At 43.2% G+C, this 23228-nt stretch overlaps 1 long non-coding RNA gene, 1 other non-coding gene and 1 pseudogene across 4 annotated transcripts; 1 reads left to right on the top strand and 2 right to left on the bottom strand.

The window, feature by feature from the left end:
* Positions 1 to 9381: 9381 nt before the first annotated feature.
* Positions 9382 to 9485, bottom strand: LOC136506221 (small nucleolar RNA R71). The gene has a single exon (XR_010771444.1). It is a non-coding gene; the product is annotated as a small nucleolar RNA R71 (small nucleolar RNA).
* A 3433-nt stretch (positions 9486 to 12918) lies between these two features.
* LOC136505380 (uncharacterized) lies at positions 12919 to 16436 on the bottom strand. 3 transcript variants are annotated; one of them, XR_010771187.1, is made up of 5 exons: positions 15972 to 16436; positions 15546 to 15764; positions 14333 to 14407; positions 14102 to 14226; positions 12924 to 13711 (listed from the first exon to the last, which is right to left on the bottom strand). It is a non-coding gene; the product is annotated as an uncharacterized lncRNA (long non-coding RNA). The 3 variants fall into 3 exon arrangements; XR_010771186.1 differs by lacking the exon at positions 15972 to 16436 and adding an exon at positions 15859 to 15888; XR_010771185.1 differs by lacking the exon at positions 15972 to 16436 and having other exon boundaries at positions 12919 to 13711; positions 15546 to 15944.
* Positions 16437 to 16838: 402 nt separating this feature from the next.
* On the top strand, positions 16839 to 22139 carry LOC136503313 (serine carboxypeptidase 1-like; annotated as a pseudogene).
* The last annotated feature ends 1089 nt before the right edge of the window (positions 22140 to 23228 follow it).

Here is a 23228-nt window from a genome sequence, read left to right as displayed (position 1 = left end):
ATCATATCTAAAAGATACACCAATTTGGAATCCGAACTTCAAACCAAATTTGAATTCAAATAAAGGAAGAAGAAAAAGAAAACAGAAAAAGGAAAAAGAAGAAGAAGAAGAAGCCTCACAGTAGCCAGGCCTGCTCGGCTTCGTGGCCCAGCCAGCCCAAGCAACCGAGTTGGCCCAGCTCGCCCTCAGACCCCGCGCGCTCCCAACGGCTGGCCCAGCTCGCCCTCCCGGCCTCGCTAGCCTGCTAGCGCTTGCGGCCCACACAGCCAGCCCGCACGCCGCTCACGCCCGCACGCCGCTCTCACCTTGCCTGCGGCCGCTGCCACACGGGCCCCGCACATCAGCCACCCTCGTCCATAGTGTCTTCTTCCTCCCCCACGCCGCTCACGCCTCCAACCAAGCCCCGACAGCGCTTGTAGGAGTGGGCTAGGGGGGGGTCACGCCCAGGACATGGCCCTGTCTCCTTGGCACCGTGCCCATGCAACCACTCACGGCCGTTGGATGCAAGCACGCGCCTCTGATCCCCCTTGATCCCCATCCGCCGATCACCGGGCTCCGCCATTCCCCGAACGGCTATAAAGCCCCGGCCCTGGTGCCCAGAGCTCTCAATGCCCCGCCGCCACTTTGTGGTCATCCCGTGCACACCCGAGCCAGAGAAGGGCGAGGAAGAAGGAAGGGAGAGGGAGGAGGAAGAAGGAGGCACCATCGGAGCACCTCCGAAGCCGCCGGAGCAGAGCCGACGCCACGAACGCCTACGGCAGCGCTGCACGGCTTCCGGAGCTACACGACCTCGAACCGCCACTGCATCACCACCCTATCTTCCACGACACCAATGGTGAGCCCCCTCCCGGTCTCTCCCTACTCACTGCCGGACCTCACCGTGTCGGCCATTGCGCTCCACACCGGGAGCGCGTAGGCCAGGGCCATCTCCGGCCTCTGGGTACACACGCACCCACGCGCACACCCGCGACCACACCGTGACCGCCCCACTGGAGCCTTGTGGTGCACCCGCGTGCCTCGCCATCGTCACCATGCCGCCGTGGCCGCCGGGGAGCCCCTACCGGCCACATGGGAACTCGAAGCCCCGCCTTGAGCCCTGGACGCCCTCGCCGCGTCCCCACGGATCCGTAGGAGCTTACACACTCCACCGAGACACCTCTCCGAGGCCGTAGCCCCCACACCAACACCGCCGTCCTGCCCGGAAGACCGCCGCCGTGGCCGACACACCACGGGACCCTGCACGCCGTGTTAACCCCACCAATGAAGACGCCGAGGCTTGGCGGAGCTTTCACCCGCATCAAATTGCACACCAGCGCCGCTGTCAAGGCTCACTGGGTGCTCGCCGCCGGCGTGTAAGCCGCCGTGGGAGAAACAGAGGAGAGGGGGTGAGTTGAGCAGCGCAGCCCGGCACTCGGTGCACGTGAGCCGAGCCGAGGGGAAAAGACGGTGGACTTGGCCCACCGTAGGCCTGCAAATGGTCCATGGACCGTGAACCTGAGTTCACCATGGACCACACAGTGCGGGCCACACGGTAGACGAAGCCCAGTAGGAGCCCATGACAACGACGTGGCAGCGCCATAGCATGCCACGTGTCCGGGTCAGCCCGGCCCAGACCGGCCCAACCCGAGCCCACCAGAGCCCGTTTGAGACCTAGTCCGAGTTGACCGTTGACCGGTCAACGTTGACCATTGACCTAGCCCCACAAGTCAGTGGCACAGACACTCTGGGCCCACATGTCAGATGATGACGTCATGCTGACATCACACGGGACCCACACGTCAGAAGCCAACACAGCTGGGGTGACATCATGCTGACGTCACGATGACATCAGCTGCTAACGTCAGCAGCCCAGGCCCCACACGTTAGTGACCCTGACCGTTGACCGTTGACTCGCCCATTGACTGACGTTGACTTTGACCGGACCCACATGTCAGTGACCCGAGAGTCCCTGGACCCACCTGTCGGAACTGATGACGTTGCTGACGTCATGCTGATGTCATGCTGACGTCAGCTGGACCCCACCTGTCAGCTTGGAACCGAGATGATGACGTCATGCTGACGTCATGCTGACATTAGCATGCCACGTGGACCAGTCACCGCGTGACACGTGTCAGCCCAGGATTAATTCAGCCTTTTTCCATTTTTAGAAATGATTTAAACTTCAGAAATTCATAACTAATTCATACGACCTCAAAAAAATATGAAACTAGGACCAAAATTCATCTAAAATCGAGCTTTACGCAATGAACCCATATTTGAGTGCATTTGGCTCTTTTCAATTTTCATTGCTTCTTTGTGCTATTTTATAGACGTCGCTAACGCGACTATAATACGATCAATGCAGATTCGGAGGAGAACCAGACGGACGAGGATCGTGAGTACCGTGAGGAGTACGGAGACGACTACACTGAAGGTGCCACATTCCACCCAATCTCATAGCACCTATTACGCATGGCTAATATAGAACTGCTATTGCTTTACTTTATTGCTACAGTTATATTATGATAGAACTTGCATGGTAGTATGCTTACTTGAAGGCCTTTACCTTGACGCAACCATACCCCTGCATACCCTGTTGTTGGGCTAGACACACGCTTACTGCTATATATTTCATTACTTATACTTCTACTACGCTTGTGCTACATACGTGGTGGAAACTAGTGTTATCTGGACTATGGGGAGAGTGCTGCGTGTGTGACTTGGGTGTGTGGAGGGTGAGGGTTGTGTCGACCAAGTTGGAGTATATGACGAGCCTGGGGCAAGTCTTGCCATGGGGTGCTACCTGGGCACCCCTGGAATGGATACCTGTGGTGGGTAAACGGTAGATGAGATGGTCCTGGGTGTGAACCTATGATGGGAGGAGCCCAGGATGGAGGTGCTGTGGTGGCACGGTAAATGGAAACCCTGATGGAGACATTCTGGCTTGGTCATCCCTAAGGACTTACTAGTACTCAGATTCACTGGGAAGCCTTACGTACCACTCGCCCTATATGGTGCGGGACGGCCGGACTACTTGGTAGGATATTGCCACTACTGCTAGGTTGATAGCGGACAGTGTAAGGAGGTATGGGGCGCGGAGGATTTTCCCCACACCCTTCCGAGACTTCATGGAGACCTTGTGGACCCAGCTCATGACTCACAGTTTCAGCCACCCCAGACTAGACTTGGGGTATACCAGGGCTGAATGGTAGAGTGGCATTATCCTAGGCTAGCAAGCGGTCGGAATCAGCCCAGTTGACGACGGTCAGCGAGGAAGGCAGATCTTGTGGTTATGTAAAACCTCTGCAGAATGTATGGTTGATCGATCGATACATGTGCCGACTTGTCGGCTATGGACCTTTCCTGGGTTTCGCTTAAACTAGATAGTGAGATGAGTCCTTCTCTTCTTCCCCCGTGAGAGAGTGTCGGTTGTAGCCAGGGGCTACGGGCCTTGAGACAGTGCCGAGAGGGAGTTGGCCTGTCGACTGAGCGATGGTATGGTGATGGTGTGGAGATGGTGGTATATCGATCCCAGGATCGAAACCTGGCTTGGGAAAGGGAATGGGGTGGATGGTGTGTGGAAATGGTGTTAAAACTTGACTAACTATTATTATATACTTGATATGCTGCTGCATAGGAACCCCAGCCTCATAGGTTCCTTTTGATTATATCCAACATGCATCCAATTACCACAAAGCAATGCTCATAGGGTGGGATTGGCCAGTACAAATCGTACTGATAAATTTTGGCACATAGGTTCTGCTGAGGAGTATAGCTCCGAGGGGTTTGACGGTTGAGGGGTTCGTGCCTATGCTTGAGTTTGGCGATCTTATCTTCAAGCTATTCTTAATGAATGCTACTTTTGATTCCGCCAATGCGGCGATGTAATAATTTATGTACTTCCACACTATTTGTACTCTGAATTTATCGTTGTATGGATGTGATATTCGACTGGAATTTGGGTAATATGATCTACCACGATCTTATTACACATTGACTCTGTGGATTTCCCTTCGTGGAAATCAGGGGCGCTTTAGGCGCCAAAAATGGTTATTGGTATTTATAAGTGCAAATAGAATATAAAGGATTCCACAAGCGCACAGAATACCATTGTAGTATTTTACCGGGAGTATTCTAGGTATCATTATTTATATTTTACCATAGGAAAACAATGGAGTAAAGATTATTGAATAACAAAGGGGTAATTACTAATCAACATACCCACATAGCTAGAGCAAGGGATAAATGTATTGATAGGAATTAAGCATAATGACACTTAGGGGATAGATCACTAAGATAATATAAACAAGTCAACTCGGGAGAACAACAGGTGAGGTAGATTCATGTGACATTCTTATTACAGGATCAAAGTATATATATACCCGACTATAATTAAGACCAACTCTACTCATGTGCACTTCGGAACGCCGCTAGATGGTAGATCACCGCAAAAGGATAACTCTACTGACGCGACTACGGTCCTACAATTTAAGAACCTGCTCACATGGGGTGAACTACAGAGGATAGATAGGGCTATCACCTCTCTCTGCTACCACATGGCTAGGGAACAGGGTGTACTCATAGGCAGAGCATCGTATAAGCACAATGCTTACATGAGGCTCGGCTACTTAGCCCAATCGATAAACTAGCAGGCTAAGCGCTCTATGAACCCGCACACAAAAGTAAAGATAACCTCAACTAAGCAAGATACATATTAAAAGTAATCATAGCCATGTAGATAGGAATATGATGAATTGATAATAAGTCTTATAAGATGTAGAAATGAAGATACAAGGCTTTGTCGAGCCTCCAAGACTAGATCCAGAACTTGAGCATGAGCCCAACTCGACCCTTACTCCCGAGCTATTAATCTACTACATTGGAGAGTTCTAGACCTATTCCTTCTGGTGTGTGTTGATCTAAATGAGAGATATGAATTAGGGTTTCCTAGATAGCTCTAGGGAGGGGGTAGGGGCTGCTATATATAGGGGGAAGCATCAATTCTAGACCCTCGGATCAAACCGACTCAAAGCAACGGTGTAGATGTGATCCTTAAGGTGGTGGAGAACCGACGTACGAAGGAGAGGCTAACAGGCGGGTCCCACAGGCCGGCCGGCCTAGGGCTTAGGCTGGCTGGCCCACTACCGGCACCATTTGGCCCAATCTTCGGTGAGTTGTCTTCTGGATGCTTCTAGAGTATTCCTAAGTTAGTTTCATTGTAGATAAACATGATTTGATCTGACGATTGGGTCCACCTTGATGATTTTCTGAATAAATCCTCCTGCAAATACAGATTCACCAAAACTTGTGGAATTCATTAGTTTAAACCCATAGACCTATGCTGGTGATCCTTTTTATGCATTTATATAAGTTATATTGATGGTTTATGATGAACGTTAACTACCATCAATAATGGTATAGTCGAACCGTAGGAAGTATGCAAGGAGATTGGTAAACGTTATGCTCTAAATTTTGTTTATCTTTCTTTCCCATCTCTAGAGTAGTCAGCCTTCGAATAGAAGTTCTAACCTTTAAACAAAAAGAGAAAGAGTCTCTTAGCACATCGTGGGATTGTTTTAATAATCTTATCACCACTGGCCCAGACCTTGCTACTCCAGATCTGATGCTTCTTCAACATTTTTATATGGGTCTTAGCATGGATTCTGTGCAATCCCTTGATTTAGCCTCTAGAGGAGCTTTCCTTTGTTTGTCTGTTAGTGGAGCAAGGACTATCCTTGATAGAATTATTGGAAAGACTTCCTGCACTAGCATTCATGATGAACTCCGCGAGGAAGAGAAGAAATCATCTCCCGAACAAGAAGAGGAAGTTTTGATAGCCAAATCACAACCACTCCAATCCCAAGATTTAGTTATCAATCCCAAACCATCAATACTCCAAAATCCTCCAAGGGAAGAAGAAATTCCACCTTTGAAAATCCCTGTTGAAATTAAGGATGATCTTTTTATGCTGATTTTGGGAAAAGCTTAAACTTTCTGCTACATAAGAGATCTTCGAGTGAATATAATTCAAATCCTCTCAAGAAGAAATCTCTTAGAAAGCCTCTTAAATCAAATTCCTTTGGAGGACATCTAGAAAACTCAAGGGTGGCATGTCAAGTGATGCCATAGAAGGAGAGTTGAGTCATTTGGAAGCCAATCCTATCTTCTCTCCTTCTATACCCACATTAGATGTCTTATCCAAACCCATCCTTGACCCCGATGATCCCTCTTATATTCTTTCTCCTAAGTCTCATGATGATCCTAGAAACCCACTAAGATACCCAAAGCATAGGAGTCATGAAGACAACAAGGAAGACCAAGAAGAGCAACGACAATGGCAAGAGAATATCAAGAATCCATATGCTGTCTCAAGAACCCCTCACAATCACCACAATCGGAGCCAGAGACAAGCACCACCCTTCACTCAATGATCCTCGCTGCTCCAAGCCATCTAGGAGTTGGCAAACACCAAGAGTAACAAGTAAAATCCACAGCAAAACACAATCACCAAGTGCCTCTAAATGCAATCACTCAAAGCAATGCACTTGGATGCTCTCCAATCTCACCAAATGATGAATCAATCAAGCAAGATGAGTTAGAGAGGAATGGCTAGGCTCACTGGGGTGTATTCTCAATAGAAATGGTCAAGAGAGTGAACCCAAGCTAGCCAAGCTCTATTTATAGAGCCCCCAAACAAATCCAACCGTTGTGCCCCTCACTAGGATGTCTGCATACTGAATGGACGCATCTAGCAGGGCGACCAAACCTGTCCGGTCGCTATTAAGCAGCCACATGTTACATTCAAACAGTTATAGCCATTGGCGCCCAACGGCTAGCACTGTCACACGCTATTAGTCATTGGCCGGATGCACAGGACCACGACTGGACGAGTCTGCTTAGGGTCTGGTCGCCTGCATGCACGCCAGCTTCCTTAGTGCCAAGATCGGATGCGACACTCAAGTGATAGGACGCACATGCAAACAGGGTCCGATCGTCTCCAGTTAGGGTCTAGAGAGCATTTGAGATGACCGGATGTGTCTGGTCGCATGTGACCGGACGCGCCAAGCATTCGATCCTCACTTGCTCAGCTCTTGTGCGCTACATCATCATGAACGGATGCAGGAGCAGTGTTCCCCAGCGTCTGATCACTCCCTCGGGCCAAAGTCCGATCACTTCGCGCCTCTGCCCGAGCTAGGGTTAAGCACCAGATGCTTCCGGTCCCTATATCAGATGCGTCTAGTCACCCCGTGACTAGCAGCTTCAACTCCATTCCCTTCATCATTACTTCTAAATTGCCAACCACAAAGTGTCTCACCATAGTGCACGTGTCTTAACATTTTCACAAAGCATTTTCAAGGGGTGTTAGCACTCACTAGAATCTAAATGGATATTGTTAACGGTAGTTATCATTCAATATAAACTTCAATATAATTTGAAATAATGCATGAAAATGATCACCAACATAGACTTAGGGGTTTAAACTGATAATTTCTATGAGTTTTGGTGAATCTGTGTTTTCAACAGGGTTATTTTAGAAAACCGTCAAGGGGGATGAAAACATCAAATAAAATCACGCTTATCCACGGTGAAACCAACTCCAGAAGGTTGAAGAGGACTCCAGAAGCCACGTCACCAAAGCAGAGGATGAGAGGGTGATAGGTGGGGCCACCCGGCCCCACCTAGAGGCCACCCGACCTCTAGGGGTCCCACCTGTCAGCCTCATTGCTACGTCGGTTCTCCACCGCCTTAAGGATTGCATCTACACCGTTCATTCAAATTAGTTTGATTCGAGGGTTCACGTTGGATGATTCGGCCTATATAATTAGCCCCTGCCTCCCTCTAGAGCACGCTACCATAAGTTAAGATCAGTCTAGAAATTAGGGTTTCCAGAGAAGAGAATAGGGCTCCAATTCTTCAAATTTCTAGTATAGGCTAGCTAGCAAGGTTCGAGTAGAGTGTGGGCTATTGCTCAGGATTCTGGATCTGCCGTCTGGAGATTGGTATAGCCATTGTATCTCTTATTTTATGACTTTGTGCTACTTCAATATTATGTTGCTATTTATTATGTTCCTAGTTTGCTCTAATTATATGCTTGATATAGTTATGATTGATGATGAATTTATGCATATGTTCGCAAAGCTCTTAGCTCAGTACTCGAGTGAGTTAAGTGGTCGACATTATGTAAGCATGGTGCTTAGATATTGTTTGCCTGTGGATGCATTCTGCACTCTGGGTCAATGGTAGATCACGGATGTGACACTCCCATTGAGTCCTTTGTAGTCCACTCCCTGTTTGTAGAGCAAGTAGAACGTGGCTACGAAGCGAGACAAGCTCTATTCTTGATCGTCCTTAGTAATATTCCTTATGCATAGATCCAAAGTTAGTTATACTATAGATGAGAGTGTATATACTTGGGTGTACAAAAGACTTAGTAAATAAGGAATGACTTAGGAATCTTTTGCTCTTAACGAATCTCCTGCTTAGCCGTACTACATTTTATGAGTCTCTATTTCTATCTCTGGAATACCATTATTACCTTCACTTATCATTTATCTATCCCTTGACTTACCCCTGCCATAGCATGAGAGTGATTTTATCATAAGTATATATATTTGTCAATATCTCTATGCCAACACAATTATATAACTCCTCCCTATGGATAAAATATAAATAAAGATACTCGGTATACTCCCGGGTGAAATGCTACAATGGTACGTTATCTGTGCGCTTACATATTACTTAGTATATATATAAATTTACAAGTGTTCTCAATAATTACCAACAATGCATTTCTAGCATCATGCTAGGGATGACAACTTAGTAAAGAGTGATGCTAAGAAATGACAACAAGCATTTCTGGCGCCGTTGCCGGGGACAGGCACATGGCTAAAGAGAATTGACCAAATAAATACTTATTGATGAAATCATAACCTCTGTTTTAGCAGGCTTACCCTTGTTTGTCTTTATTCATATCTTATACAGGGTATTGCAGACTTAGTTGTGATTCACTAACAACTTCCAATTAGAATCAAATCAACCTAATTAAGAGGAAGCTCAACACCAGTTTCTGAGCTATGGCTGATAAAACTCTGCGTGAATTCTCTGCTCCAAGCACTGAGAACATCCGCACTGGACCAACACTCAGAACCAACAACCTTGTGTTTGAGCTCAAGCCAAGCCTCATCAACATGGTGCAAGCTACCCCATTCAGCGGAAAGGCACATGAAGATGCTAGTGCACATCAAGGACATTGCTCAAGACATCATACTACTTCGCTTATTTCCATTCTCACTTGTGGGACGAGCAAAGCAGTGGTTCTACATCAACAAAGATCACATCAACATGTGGGCAAAGTGTTCAAAGGCCTTCCTAAAAAAGTTCTTCCCTATAGGCAAGACCAATGCCTTCAGAGGAAATATTTCAATTTTTCAACAGAAGGGAGAAACCATTCCAGAAGCATGGGAACGTTTCCAAGAATATATTTCAGATTGTCCTCATCATGGGATGGAAGATTGGTTGCTCATGCAAGGCTTTTACCATGGATTAACTCAGAAAGCTCGCGAAGAACTGCATGCAATTGCTGGAGGATCATTTATGTCACTCACCCTTGGAAAAGCTAAAACTCTTATGGAGAAGATAACCTCTAATCAAGGCTAGTCTCAATGCAATATTCAATCATGCAATAAGAGCAAAGAAGTACCAGAAGTGGTGTGTGCACTGTCAACCAAGATGGACGTCTTGTTAAATTGGCTTGAATAGCAAGCCAATTACAAGAAAGATCATCAGGCCATTTAAGATGCATTTAATGCTCAAAACACTTGTGGAGAATACTTGGGGGTAGAATTCCCTGAATATCAGGAGGATGCAAACATCGTCAATAATTCTGCTTCACAACAATAGAGACAAGGGTGGAATCAACAACAACGGTTGACTTACCAAGGTAAGTACCCAGGTAATTACTATAATTCTTCTAATTCTAAATAGCCATCCTTGAGATACTTGATCTTAGAACAAGTTAGGATTAATGAGAATATTTCTAAGAAGCTTGCTTTTAATGATAAGGTCCTAGAAAACATAAATACTAAAATGGATAGTTTTTCTTCCGCCATAAAAGACCAACTTAGATATAATAAAAAGATAGAATCACAATTAGCCCAGTTGGTTGCTGCTCTGCCTTTTGCCACTAACCTTGAGAAGGGAAACGCCATAACCACAAGAGGTGGCAAGTCTACTCGTGATCTACCATATCCAACAAGGACAGGTAAGACACCAGTGGTACTATAGGAAGAGGAGAAGACAACCAATGAAGTTGAAGAAGTTGGGCCAGAAGAGCAAGAGTTACACCAAGATTTTCATGACACGACCTTCCTACCATTTCCACACAGAAATTGGAGAGCCAAAATGGATGAGCAGTTTGGTAAGTTCGTAGAAGTAATTCAAAAGTTATATATCAATATTCCATTGCTAGATGCTATACAGGTGCCTACCTACATGAAGTATCTCAGAGACATCCTCAACAACAAAAGACTACTGCCTTCCACTGAGGTAATCAAGTTAATGGAGGAGTGTAGTGCGGCCATCCTAAACACTTCACCTGTCAAGAAGGATCCAAGATGTCCCACTATCGATTGTTCGGTCGGGAGCCAGAACTTTGAGAATGTGTTATGCGATCTTGGAGCAAGTGTTAGTGTCATGCCCAAAAAGGTCTTCGACAAGCTCAATTATTCAACCCTCATGCCAACATCAATGTGCTTGCCACTAGCCGACCAATCGGTCCACTACCCTGTAGGAATCGCTGAAAACATTCTAGTAAAAATACAAAACTTTTTCATTCCCATAGATTTTGTAGTACTTGACATGCAGGAACACATGAAGACACCCCTCATTCTTGGGAGACCCTTCCTGAGCACTACAAATGCCCACATTGATGTCGGAGTTGGAGAGATTAAATTCAATATCAATGGAAAGGAAGAGCGGTTCACTTTCAAGCCAAGACCGGAACAATGCTCCAATTTGGAATGGCATGAGAAGAGAGTATCAAGGTCTCCATCTCCGGGACCTACTGATGCACCCAAAGAATAAACCCAAATGGAGAAGTCTGGTTCGGTGGACTTAAAATTCTGCACCCACGTCGGGAGGTAACTCGGTAGTAATCCATATTTACTTTTTCATACTGCATTAATCATTTTATCTTAGCATGTTTACTTTTCATCACCTGCATCATGAAACAAAAATTCTTATCATGGCATTATAAAAACTTAAGCCCCATGTAAATAATTTTTACGGAGTAAAAACCCGTATGAAATATTTACTGTGGAAGCATAAAAATTTAAAAATACCATCATTCATCTTGTTATATTTCATAGTATCATAAAATATTTTTGCATTGCATATATATACGTATGTATATGGTAAAAATACAGACACATGGGACCCACTCAACCACCACCTATCACTCCATCACCTCCATAACCACCACTATCACCTCTTTCCACTCTCCACCACTACTAATCATATCTCTGCACATATCCACCAAAAACCCTCTTCTCCATCCCTTCCACTTGCCCTTCAGTGGCTCCCATCACTTGCTCATGTGATCCAATGTTTTGTGGCACCTCTCTACCATTTTCCCCTTCTGTAGGTTCTCCTCATGAAATAGTGATTCTAGAAGATATCACTCCCCCTCCCTTGCCGGTGCAAACTCAAGGCCCGGTTCGATGCTCATGGCATGGTTGCATCCAATCATCTTTGAGGTGAATCAACATCGGAGCCCAAGAGTGCACAACTGGACCAAGGGCTTCAAGACCTCTTCTAGTAGGGATAAGAACTCCAATGCCTGCTCCACGCAGCCCACTATCTCTTCAAAAGTGATTCGAGCCCTTGGTGAAAGCTTTTGCAACATCGATCCAGCTGACCTGACTCTGGAGAAACTTATCCTCAAGCGTAAATCCTCATCTGCTGTTGGGGCTAATGTTGCTCCTAAGGATCCCAAGGCGACAAGGGATGCTAAAGGACATGAAAAGGGCCAGGGCTCAAAGTAGTGATGTTCTAGCTTTCCCCTTGTCTTTTGTTGTATCTTCCTTTTATTCTCGATGAATAATAGACCTTGGAACATACATTGCTGGAATGTGCGTGGCATCAATGCCATTAAGAAGTGGAACTCTATAAGAGACAAAATTGTTGAGTCTAAATGTGATATTGTCTGTCTTCAGGAGACCAAGAAAGATTCTTTTGATTTGCTTTTTATCAGAAATTTGTGCCTTCCTAGTTTTGACTCCTTCCATTTTCTCCCCTCTATTGGAGCCATTGGTTGGTCTTAGGAGATTTCAATCTCTGTTGGAGTCCTGATGATAGAAATAGGCCTGGGGGTGATCACCATGAAATGTATTTGTTCAATGAAGCTATAAGCCCCTTGGGATTGATCGAACTCCCTCTCAAAGGTCAAAGGTTCACTTGGTCTAACAAGCAACTTTCCCCACTTCTAGAGCGCCTTGACTGGTTCTTCACTTCTTCCTCCTGGACTATTACCTATCTAAACACTTTGGTCATTCCTTTAGTCATGGAGACATCGGACCACGTTCCTTGTGTAATTACCATCTCTACTCATATTCCTTTGTGCTCTATTTTTCACTTTGAGAACTTTTGGTTAGAGCTTGCTGACTTCCTTCCCCTACTGGACTTCAGTTGGAATTCACCCACTTCTCACTCGGGTCCCGCAAAAATCATCACCGCCAAGTTTAAGCGGTTATGCAAAGATCTCAAAGTTTGGAAAGGTTCTCTAATCTGAAAGCTAACATCCACAATGTTGAGTCGGTGCTCTTGTTTATGCAATTCTTGAAGGATTTTAGAGATGAATAGGGTAGAAAAAACATGGGGATTTGATACAAACTAGTATAGTGTCCGTGCTAACGCCACGGGTTCATTCCAGGGATGTACATAAAAACAACCGAACGACGATTTTTTTCATAGTTTTGGCTACCAGTAAACTTTCAACACGGCAATAAGTAACAGTAGCAGAAGCCCAAGTTAATCAACTCGACAAAATCGGCATAGCAGGTAACCCGGCCATTTGACCATCAGAATTACTTTAACACTGACTTATGTTAATGAACAGCTCTACTCTTCCTCTAATTCCGAATCTGACAGTGAAGTTGTCGCTGAGCGCCTTGCCACTGTCGATGAAACTTGATGACAACAACCTTGCAGTGAAGACTACCTCAAGTTGGTCAGCAGCAGATCATCCTCCAGTTGATTCAGTAGAGGTACAAAACAATGTATCTGTGGTGCTGACCAAAATAATGTGGCCATCAAGACCAACAGCACACTTATTAGGTCCTGTAAAAAATAGTTCAAAAATAGTTTGAAGGGTGGACTGTTGACAGTCCAGAAATAGTTTTGACTCAAAAAGTAAAGATGCACAACAGTAACAAGTTTTTTTGTATGATACATCAGAAGTTCAATTTATACACCAACAGTCTATATAGTTGTTGGACCATCACTGAACATGACTTTTTATTGATAAATAACTCGATTCGAAATAGATCTGGTCCTCGTAACAGATTAGAGAATTGCATAGCAAATAAATTGTAGGAATATTTTAACATTGGAGTAAGAGAACAAAGAGTCAAAGACCTAACATGCAAAGCGTTAAAACAAACCAAAGCCTGCTACAGCCATCTAATTTGTGAACCGACAGAGATTGCTTCTCTGAAACAAACCTAATAGTTCATCCCTGCATAGAACATCAAGCGTCAGTTAGATACCCAGAGATTAAGCTAAGCCACAATTTTACAGCAAACATGGCGAAAATATTCCTTTTATATAAGAATAGTATAATGCCCGTGCTAACGCTACGGCAGCATATAACCATACAAATCAAATAACCAAAAGGCATATATGTCCGAGTTATTAAACGCAAACAGAAATCGATGGGAACATTTTTTTAGACGATCCCATCATATGGTCACCATCAATGCAAACAAAAAAATCTGAATATATAATCAGAATATAGCATGGTTCCAAGGCACCGAAAACCTGAGAAATAGAATAATAAAAGAAAAAATACAAGCTGGACATCATCAATGCCGCTGCGGCCTCAGGATGGGCATGCCAGAGTTTATACCTTTCCAGGTCCTTGACCTTGATTTGATAAACTCTCAACTTCAGTGTCATACTTCATGACCTGAAGCATTCTAGTTTTTCCTCCAAAAATAAACCATGTGCAAACTCATGAAGAATAATCCCAAGCTAGTATAATTCAGAGATATAGAGACAAAAAAATAGAACGAAATATGAAAGAATATTAATGAGCCAAATAAAACAATAGGTTAATTTGAACTGAAGAAATACATACCAATTGGACTGGCATCATCCTTGGAGTTTGACAACCGCAAAACCCGAATGTGTCTATAGTATGACAGGTTCATACCTATATGATTCACTTCGTAGTTCAATCAGTGCACATTTTTTTTCTGTAAATGGCTCTCAACTAACTGACCAGTATCAATGAATTTGACAAAATTTAACATTTCAGAGTTGCATTGGTTTGTGGTTCTTATTTGCAGTGGAGTAAAGTATCAATCTATAAATAATTTTAAGCAGAGCAAACATTTTACAGAAAAAAGTCTATTATATTGTACATTAGCACACAAAACTTTATAGTGACCAAACATTTACAGGAAAATGGCAAATAAATGCTAGGTAACATGAGTTATTGATGAACTTGATCACTTGGAGACGGTTGCACCCTACATATCAATGTCAACGGATGACAAATGGATCATGCTAACCTAGTTATTTAACATGGGACACTGAGTTTAAAAATAATGGATACTCACAAAGCAAATCCCAGAGCTACCAGGATCTGTACACACAGAAGAGGTAATCATTAGATTCAAAGATAGGGTAAACAAATAGCTTTCACCATATATGCTAACCATTGCAAACAGTAAGGCTTGATTTAATCTTAATCTAATTAAACTGCAACGTGGAAAGAAATTCCAAGAAACTAATAGCAAACTGCTATGATATTAAGCAAACCAAATATTGGGGCTTGCAGATCCATGAGCACTAACAAAATCAGCTCAAGAGCTCTCTTTTGACATAGATTTGGGGATACAAAATCTTGAATGTCTAACATAATTACTGAAAGAAGACAGACAGTAGAAACTCAATTGACAGAAACGCTGCCCAAAGTTAAGACAGAACTTATTCCTTTTCTATGTAATTGCGCCAAACCTTCATTGCAAAAATTCTGAAAATTTCTGTATACTATGGCCTCCAAACCTACAGGTTTGTAAACTACTGATTTCTGATTTGAAGTCATTCTTATCAGGTAAAACCAGTAGGGGTAAACACCCTCTCAACTTAGCTGAAAGCACCTGACCACAGATTTTCACCCCTAAAAAACAAATTCATATCAGGAGTTCCAGAGCTCCTCTAAAGATCTATTTTGCCAATCTAGAATATATATTTCATTGCTGCAAGTATAATATGTTTCAAAGAAATTGCAGCATGCACTCAGAAAGCAAAATAAACTCAGAAACATGATACAGGCAGAGGTTTACTTCTCTAATGGCAGATGTGTGATCTTCCTCATCTTTATTCCACTTTCCGCAAGGAATGCTCCAGCTGGCCTCAGCTTTCCATCCCTTAACAAGCAAGCACTTTAGAGAAGAGTGCCCGTGCTGCTTGGAAAATTTTATTGTCATCTCATTTTATTTCTCATCATTCCATGCAAATCAATCCATGGAAACGGAGAAAAGCTTTTTTGAGAAGGAAAATTCCTACAACCAATCAATTAATTAACGAATCAGTAGCTACCACTGGCGAACGCCAACTCTTTGAATTTCCAAAGGGAAAGAGATTAAAAAATTTAACCGGGCTGCTTGGCGAGACACGGATGAGACCAGACAGCAACCATAAAGTATTAGTAATGAAATGGAATCAATCAGTAGAATTGTTGTGAGGTCAATAATCATCTAGAGATTTACAGGTCCGGGAAGTTGGTGCTGCTGAAGAACTCTAGCACGGAGATGGTGGCCAGCGACGGCATGGTGGGCGTGGACAGCAGCAGGCTGCTGCGCAGGCTCGACGCGAACGGCGCCAATCCCAGCCTGGCTGCGGCGGCACTGGTGCCGGCGGAGGGGAGGAACGGGCTCAGCTCGCTCAGCCACGACAAGCAGCTCGGGTCGAACCGCCACACCCCTTGCGCAGCTCCTTCCTGACCACGAGGTCGGACGCGAACATGATGTCCCCGTCGGCGCAGCTGTCGACTGGAGGGCGACAGGGACCACCCCCAGCGACGAGAGGACGGGCAGGCTGGTCACGCGTATCTCCTTGGCCTGCCTCCAGGTGCTGTCGAGGAGGAGGAGGGTGGGGGCCGCGCGCGTGAGCTGCGGCGTGCACCGGCACCAGGAGGCGAGGTCGGAGACGGCGAGCGAGGGGTAGGCGCATGCGCGTGAGGGCGACGGAGGGCGGCCACACTAAACACGACCCGTCCGATTTGGACGAGTAACGAGAGAGAATTGCTAAGAGATAATCTGGTGTCTGTTTTGATGGTATTATATTTTCTAGATATATTCATAGGTGTGGATGTAACATAGGTCATGACTGTGGAGCAGATATTTGTTGTGCGACTGTAAATTTATTTTAACTGATATATTATAGGGTAGGTTACGACCGGTCAACATGAACAACGTCTGTTGTCAAAAAAAAACATGAACAACGTCAGTACGTCACCCGCATCAATCCCTTGCCGGGAGCGCGTACCTGCGAAAGACATATTTCCGCTCTAATCAGTAGCCACGAAGCTCTATTTAAACACACTCCCGGCCTCCGTCGAGAGCTCACACACAGCAATGGCGTGCTCTGCCTCTGCTCTCCCCGCTCGTGCCAGTGCCACAGCAGCAGCCCTTCTCCTGCTGGCCTCCATGGTCTGCTGCTGCTGCTCGGCGCCGCCGGGTGCGCTCGCGACGCGTCTCCCCGGGTTCGACGGCGCCCAGCTCCCGTCGAAGCACTACGCCGGGTACGTGACGGTGAACGAGACTGTCGGGAGCAGGCTGTTCTACTACCTGGTGGAGTCGGAGCGTGACCCCGCCAAGGACCCCGTCGTGCTCTGGCTCAACGGTGGTCCCGGCTGCTCCAGCTTGGACGGCTCCGTCTACGAGCACGGTGCGTCGACCCTGTTCTCCGGTGGGCTGTCATTTTTTCGCCAGCCATCGATCATTTTGCTAGGTCTATGTGGACGAACAGGGCAAAGGAAGAAACCGTGGGGAATGATGGCTGATGTTTTCTATGTATTTCGAGGCCTGTGTTTTGGATGAGCCCTGGCCTGAGGACTCTGCTTTCAGCATGCATAGCCACGCCCACGCTTCCATCCGCGGTCGTCTTCTCTTGCCTGTTTTACCAGGCCATAGCTAAACCAGTAGATTTGCATATTTGTCCTCTATTTGACAGTTATTTTAAATGGCCAATCATATATTTTTGTACTAATGTTATTACTCTAATATATATGACAAATTAAATCATATTGCAGAGATATGTTTTCTAATCTCCATTATTGTAGCATTTTTTTTCAAGTACAAGTAGTTTCTCTTTTGCTAGAAACGGTATAGTAATACTGAAGCCCAGCTTCTGTCGTTATGTGTAGTACTCTACCAGATGAATGTCTCATTAAGAGAAAGATCAAAGCTTGGGTGTGTCTGATATTCTTTTTCATATACAACTTCATCTTATTGTTCAAAGTTTCGGCACATTTATCATTGGTTTTCTTTTATATGTTCAATATGAAGTATTCTAATTGCAGCCTTTTATCACATTACATGCGGCCAATTTATTATATCCTATCCCATACTGGATGTGCACCAAGAATTAGAGCGCTGGTAAAATTAAAATTCATTCTTAGTATTTTTGTTCCATTGACTTTATATCTGAATTAATTCATCGCATATCTTTTTTTTGTAACAACAACAAGAAGTTGTGTGCTTTTTCCTATTTTGGTCTTACGCATCTATATGACCACCACATATAAATGTTGCTGTAGTGTGCCAAATGTACGCGCATTCTCACCCATTCATCACTTTGATCCTTCGATGCCAATTAATCTGTGTTGTTTTGGGTTCAGGACCATTCAACTTTGAGTCAGGAGGGTCAGCTGGAAGTCTACCAAAGCTTCATCTCAACCCTTACAGATGGTCCAAGGTCGGCCATTTCCATTGGTATCCTAAGTAATAGGGATAAATTATCTGGAGTTTCTAGACAAAGTAGTGAAATTTTCCTTGCAGGTGTCTAGTGTAATATACTTGGACTCCCCTTCTGGTGTTGGGCTATCATACTCAAAGAATGTTTCAGACTATGAAACTGGCGATCTTAAGACAGCTGCTGATTCGCATACTTTTCTTCTAAAGGTGTTTTTTTTATAAGGAAGATTTTACTAATTTTGAAGAGCATTACGTCGAGGTGATACATATAAAGATGTCATTTCATCTTGGTGTAGTAATGTATCATCTTTTTGTGGAACAAAAGGCTGAGTTTCCCCCTCTATTTTTAACCAGTGGTTCCAGTTCTATCCGGAGTTCCTGAAAAATCCATTTTACATAGCTGGAGAGTCTTATGCCGGAGTTTATATCCCTACCCTTGGAAAGGAAGTGGTCAAAGGTGCTGGCTTTGAGATCATAATCCACTTAAACAGCTATTAATTGTTTCTATATTATTCTTGTTGCTAACGAATTATTCTACAGGAATCCACAAAGGAGATAATCCAGTTATAAACTTCAAGGTTAGTGATTTCCCTTTTGTTGTTGTCTCCATGAATTGCATATGTGATTACCATGTAAATCTATGAATAAGGTTGTTTCCTTGGACATTTTCGCCAAGAATGAATGGAGGATCGGAGCAATAAATTCTACCTCCGTCCCCAAGAATGCAATTCTGGCACAGTATCACGTTTTACTACCTTAAGTTTGACCAATTATAGATTAAAAAATATCCATGCTTATGATACCAAATAAATACCATCAGATTAATTACAAAATATATTTTCATAATAAATTGATTTAAAGTCATAAATGTGAATATTATTCACTAAAAATTTGGTCAAACGTGAACCACTTTTAGTGGCACGCAATCCGTAGTTGCATTCTTCAGGACGGAGGTAGTACTTTGTGTGTGATCATTTTTTCCTCCTTGTGTTCTCTTTCCTTTTTACTTGATCTCGATTAGCCGAAAATGTTGTAAGAATTTGGCTATATGTGGTTGCAGAGCCAAGGAAGAATTTTTTTTTCTAAAAAATAATGTAAATCTATGAATAAGGTTAGCTTTATTTTGTACTCTCATGTTAGGGCTACATGGCTGGGAATGGTGTATGTGACACCGTCTTTGATAGTAATGCTCTTGTACCGTTTGCACATGGAATGGGCCTAATTTCAAATGATATATACAAGGTATGTTGGTACTTCGACTGAAACCTTGCTATGAAATTTCCTTTTGCCTTGAGTTTTAGTGATGGACTGGTGGTATCAGAACGCTTTTTTTGCATCCTTTGTATATGCCAAAAATAGTAAAACATCATATGTCCTTTGAAATCCCATGTTCTTTCATTAACCGCCATTACTATTCTTAATGCAGCAAGCAAAAACTGCATGTCAAGGAAACTACTGGAATTATTCTAACAATGGAGAATGCACCGAGGCAGTGTCGAAAGTCGATGCGGTAAACCAGTGACACTATCTATTAAAAAATTGATATTGTTCTCATGTTCTTTGTAGGTAATCAGCGGATTAAATATGAAAGACATACCTTGTAGGTAACCAGCGGATTAAACATCTATGACATTCTTGAGCCGTGCTACCATGGCACAAATACCAAGGAAGTGATCTCACAAAATAACACAATGCCTCAAAGTTTTAAAGATCTTGGTGTAACTAGCAGGCCTCTTCCAAATAAGAACAAGAATGATTGGACGGGCCTGGCCTTCGAGAGCTCCTGTAAGAGATGGGCGCGTCCCATCATGGCAAGAGCTAGCCGATGCCAATGGACCATCAGTTATGTGTATGGTGAGCACAAGCACAGTAACCTTCGAACCTTTATGTTCTCTTGTGATCTATTGGAGTGTTTATCTTCTTGAGATTACACTTTTTCTCCACATCAACAATGCGCTCAGTTTTTTGTACTGACTCAACGAAGTCATTTGTGGCTTCCATCCTCTTTATTTACAAATTTGGCCAGTATAGTTTCTATCAAAATACAAAAAGCTAAAAATAGTGAAGCAATGCCAAAAAAAAAATCACCATGCTAGGAATAATTTGTTCATGTGGAAAATCTAGGTGTATGTAGACTACAGATTGACTAAATTTTGGTATATAGTTATTCTAATGTAGTGTAAGACTGAAACTAATATTGCTAGGTACTCCTTCATTTCGTTTATCTTCATCATCTCTGATTATTATATTAGGGCACTCACGATGCAGAAACTATAGTAGTTTCTATAGATATTAATTGCGCCGCCATGTTGGCAATTTGTTGATGTGGCAAGTGATTTAATAAGGAGAGAGAGGATAAATCCAAGAAACCAAGCCTAACTAAGAAACTGGGTCTTCACGGTTATCGATGGCCAAGAAACTACTCGTAGCCTATTGAAAGAGCAAACATGGTTTCTATAACTACTTATGTCTTATACTGTATAAAATCTTGCACTGGAAATCATAGTTTCATGGTACGATGTTCTATGCTATAGAAACCGCTAATAGTTTCTTGCATTAGGAGTGCCATAAGGCATATCTTCCAACTTAAGATTTCTGCGACCTTGCTGTCTGATTTCCATTACTTTGGATGGATGCATTTTTCATCTCAAATTAGAGAATATGCTATATAGGAGTTATTTTTTTTCTCCCAAGAGAAGCTGGTTCATTATCCCAATTACTTATGTCTCGTGTCTTGTTTTCTTATTAATCTTCAGAGTGATGAAGTTGCAACGGCATGGCTAAACAATGATAGCGTCAGATCTGCAATTCATGCAGAACCAGTATGATGGCCACACACTAATCACCTTTTACTTGATGGTTTTAATTTTAGAGCTTTCCATCTTCTCAACATAGTTTATCATGCACATGCTAGGTCGGTTCAATTGGACCTTGGATCCTATGCACAGATAAATTGACGTATCACCATGATGCTGGGAGTACGATCATTTATCACAAAAACCTTACGAGCCAGGGTTACCGTGCTCTCATTTACAGGTACTTTAAGAACGCAAAATATGCTTTCGAATCTCATATTCTTAGGGCAGTCACAATGAAAGAAACTGATGCGGTTTCCATGGCACAAGAAATCATCTATAGAAACTACCTTCCACAGTGGAGATGTCTTTGTGTAATAATTATTTTCTCTTTCTCTCTCCCAACTCTATCTTCTTCCTCCAATGGGAGTGTGGCACGAGCCCCCTGGAAACTGGTGGTTTCTCCCCAACGGCGATTTCATGGTTTCTTGGTGCATTTGGTCAAGAGAAGACCTTATTTCTTCATGAGGAAACCATTTCTAGAATTTTTGCTCTCTTTCTTCATTAATTACGTTGCCATGTCAGCATTTTGCCTACGTGGCAAGTCATTTAATGAGGATAGAAACCATTATCAATACACCATCGGGACTGCCCTTATTAATCTCAGAAGAAGCTCCTATTATCATTGATATATTTCATTTAATTTGCATTTGTTTCAGTGGTGACCATGATATGTGTGTACCTTACACTGGGAGCCTAGCATGGACCACATCTTTAGGCTATGGAGTCATTGATTCGTGGCGAGCGTGGTTTGTTAATGAACAAGTTTCTGGGTATTTGACAAACAATGATCATTTTGTTCTAAGTTTTTTGAATTTTTTATTATTTATCCTAGAAATTGAATTTTTTATTTAAATTCATAATCACCATAATATAACATATCTTTTGTGAGAGTTATGTTCAGTTAAATTATTGTCTTTTATATTTTCCATAATTTTAAGAAAATGTTTGTATGTATCGTGGAAAGAAATTAAGGACATATAGCTCACGTATCTTTGCTTGTCTGCCTAGCGCCAACTACAATGCTGCATTCTTTTATGCAAATATTATATCACTAATGCAGATGTTCACATGCATTATTTTTGCTCACGCCTCTACGGTGTGAACAAATATTTTTTTGACAATTTGCATTTGCATTTTGAAATCCGAAAGGTACAAATTAATGGTCTGCTATATGTGGCTTGGATCCAAATAAGTTTTGGATAGTGTTGTTAAATAACTCTCTCTCTCTCTCTCTCTCTCACTCTCTCTCTCTCTCTCTCTCTCTCTCTCTCTCTCTCTCTCTCTCTCTCTCTCTCTCCCCGGAAAGATACATGAAAGATTGGATTTTATGAGGGGTCTCAAAATCTATCTGTCCAATGTTCTCATTTAAGTTCACAAACTCTCAATTATATATTTGATACATGGGTGAAGTCTTTTTTTGCCACTCAACTATAGTCAGAGTTTGATTTTAGCCATCTATCCAACTCTAAATTCAATTTGGGCACTAAACTTGTTAAACATGGATGACAAGTGGCAATAGGGTCCACTCTCTCCTTTCCCTTCCCGGCCCCTCGCGGGCGTGTCCCCCTTCTTACCACTACTACACAAAAACATTTTCATTGTCACTTGGGAACACTCATTACCACTGGTTTCGCCTCTCGTTGATGAAAGTGGGCGGTTATCACAACCGGTGAAATGGATTATCACCGTCGGATCGTATTACCAATCAGTCTAAATCGCCATCTAGAATGGCATGCTCTCCTTGGTCGAAATAGGCAGTTCCTTTCCTTAGAACCGTACCTGAGAGTTCCTACCTCATATGTTTCAGAAATTGCTATCTTAATTTCGGCTATCTTAACTGAATTCAATTTCTCAAAAATCAATCTAATTTCTTCTTGGGTTAAGCAGAAGAAGTTAATTACCTAATTTTTAAACCCACATTTTGATCAATAATCAGTTTGATCTTTTCTCCCACCTTCAGAAGAATAAAGTAATATCCTTCGTTTAAATTTTCTAAAAGGTAAATATTTTGGTTTTGTTTCTTTCATACCCCCTAGATGTAGCCAATTGTGGGTTTGGGTGGCATTTCACCCCCTATCCACAACTCATTCGTTGATTCTTCAACATCAGTCAATTCGGACCTCTACTTAGTTTCATCCAAGCTTCATCCTAGTCATGGATAGATCACCTACATTCAGGTCCTTAAGCGGTG

Source organism: Miscanthus floridulus, chromosome 14, assembly GCF_019320115.1.
Source record: "Miscanthus floridulus cultivar M001 chromosome 14, ASM1932011v1, whole genome shotgun sequence".
Taxonomy (NCBI): domain Eukaryota; kingdom Viridiplantae; phylum Streptophyta; class Magnoliopsida; order Poales; family Poaceae; genus Miscanthus; species Miscanthus floridulus.
Note: the sequence above shows the minus strand (reverse complement) of the source record. Positions and strands in the feature narration are given on the sequence as shown.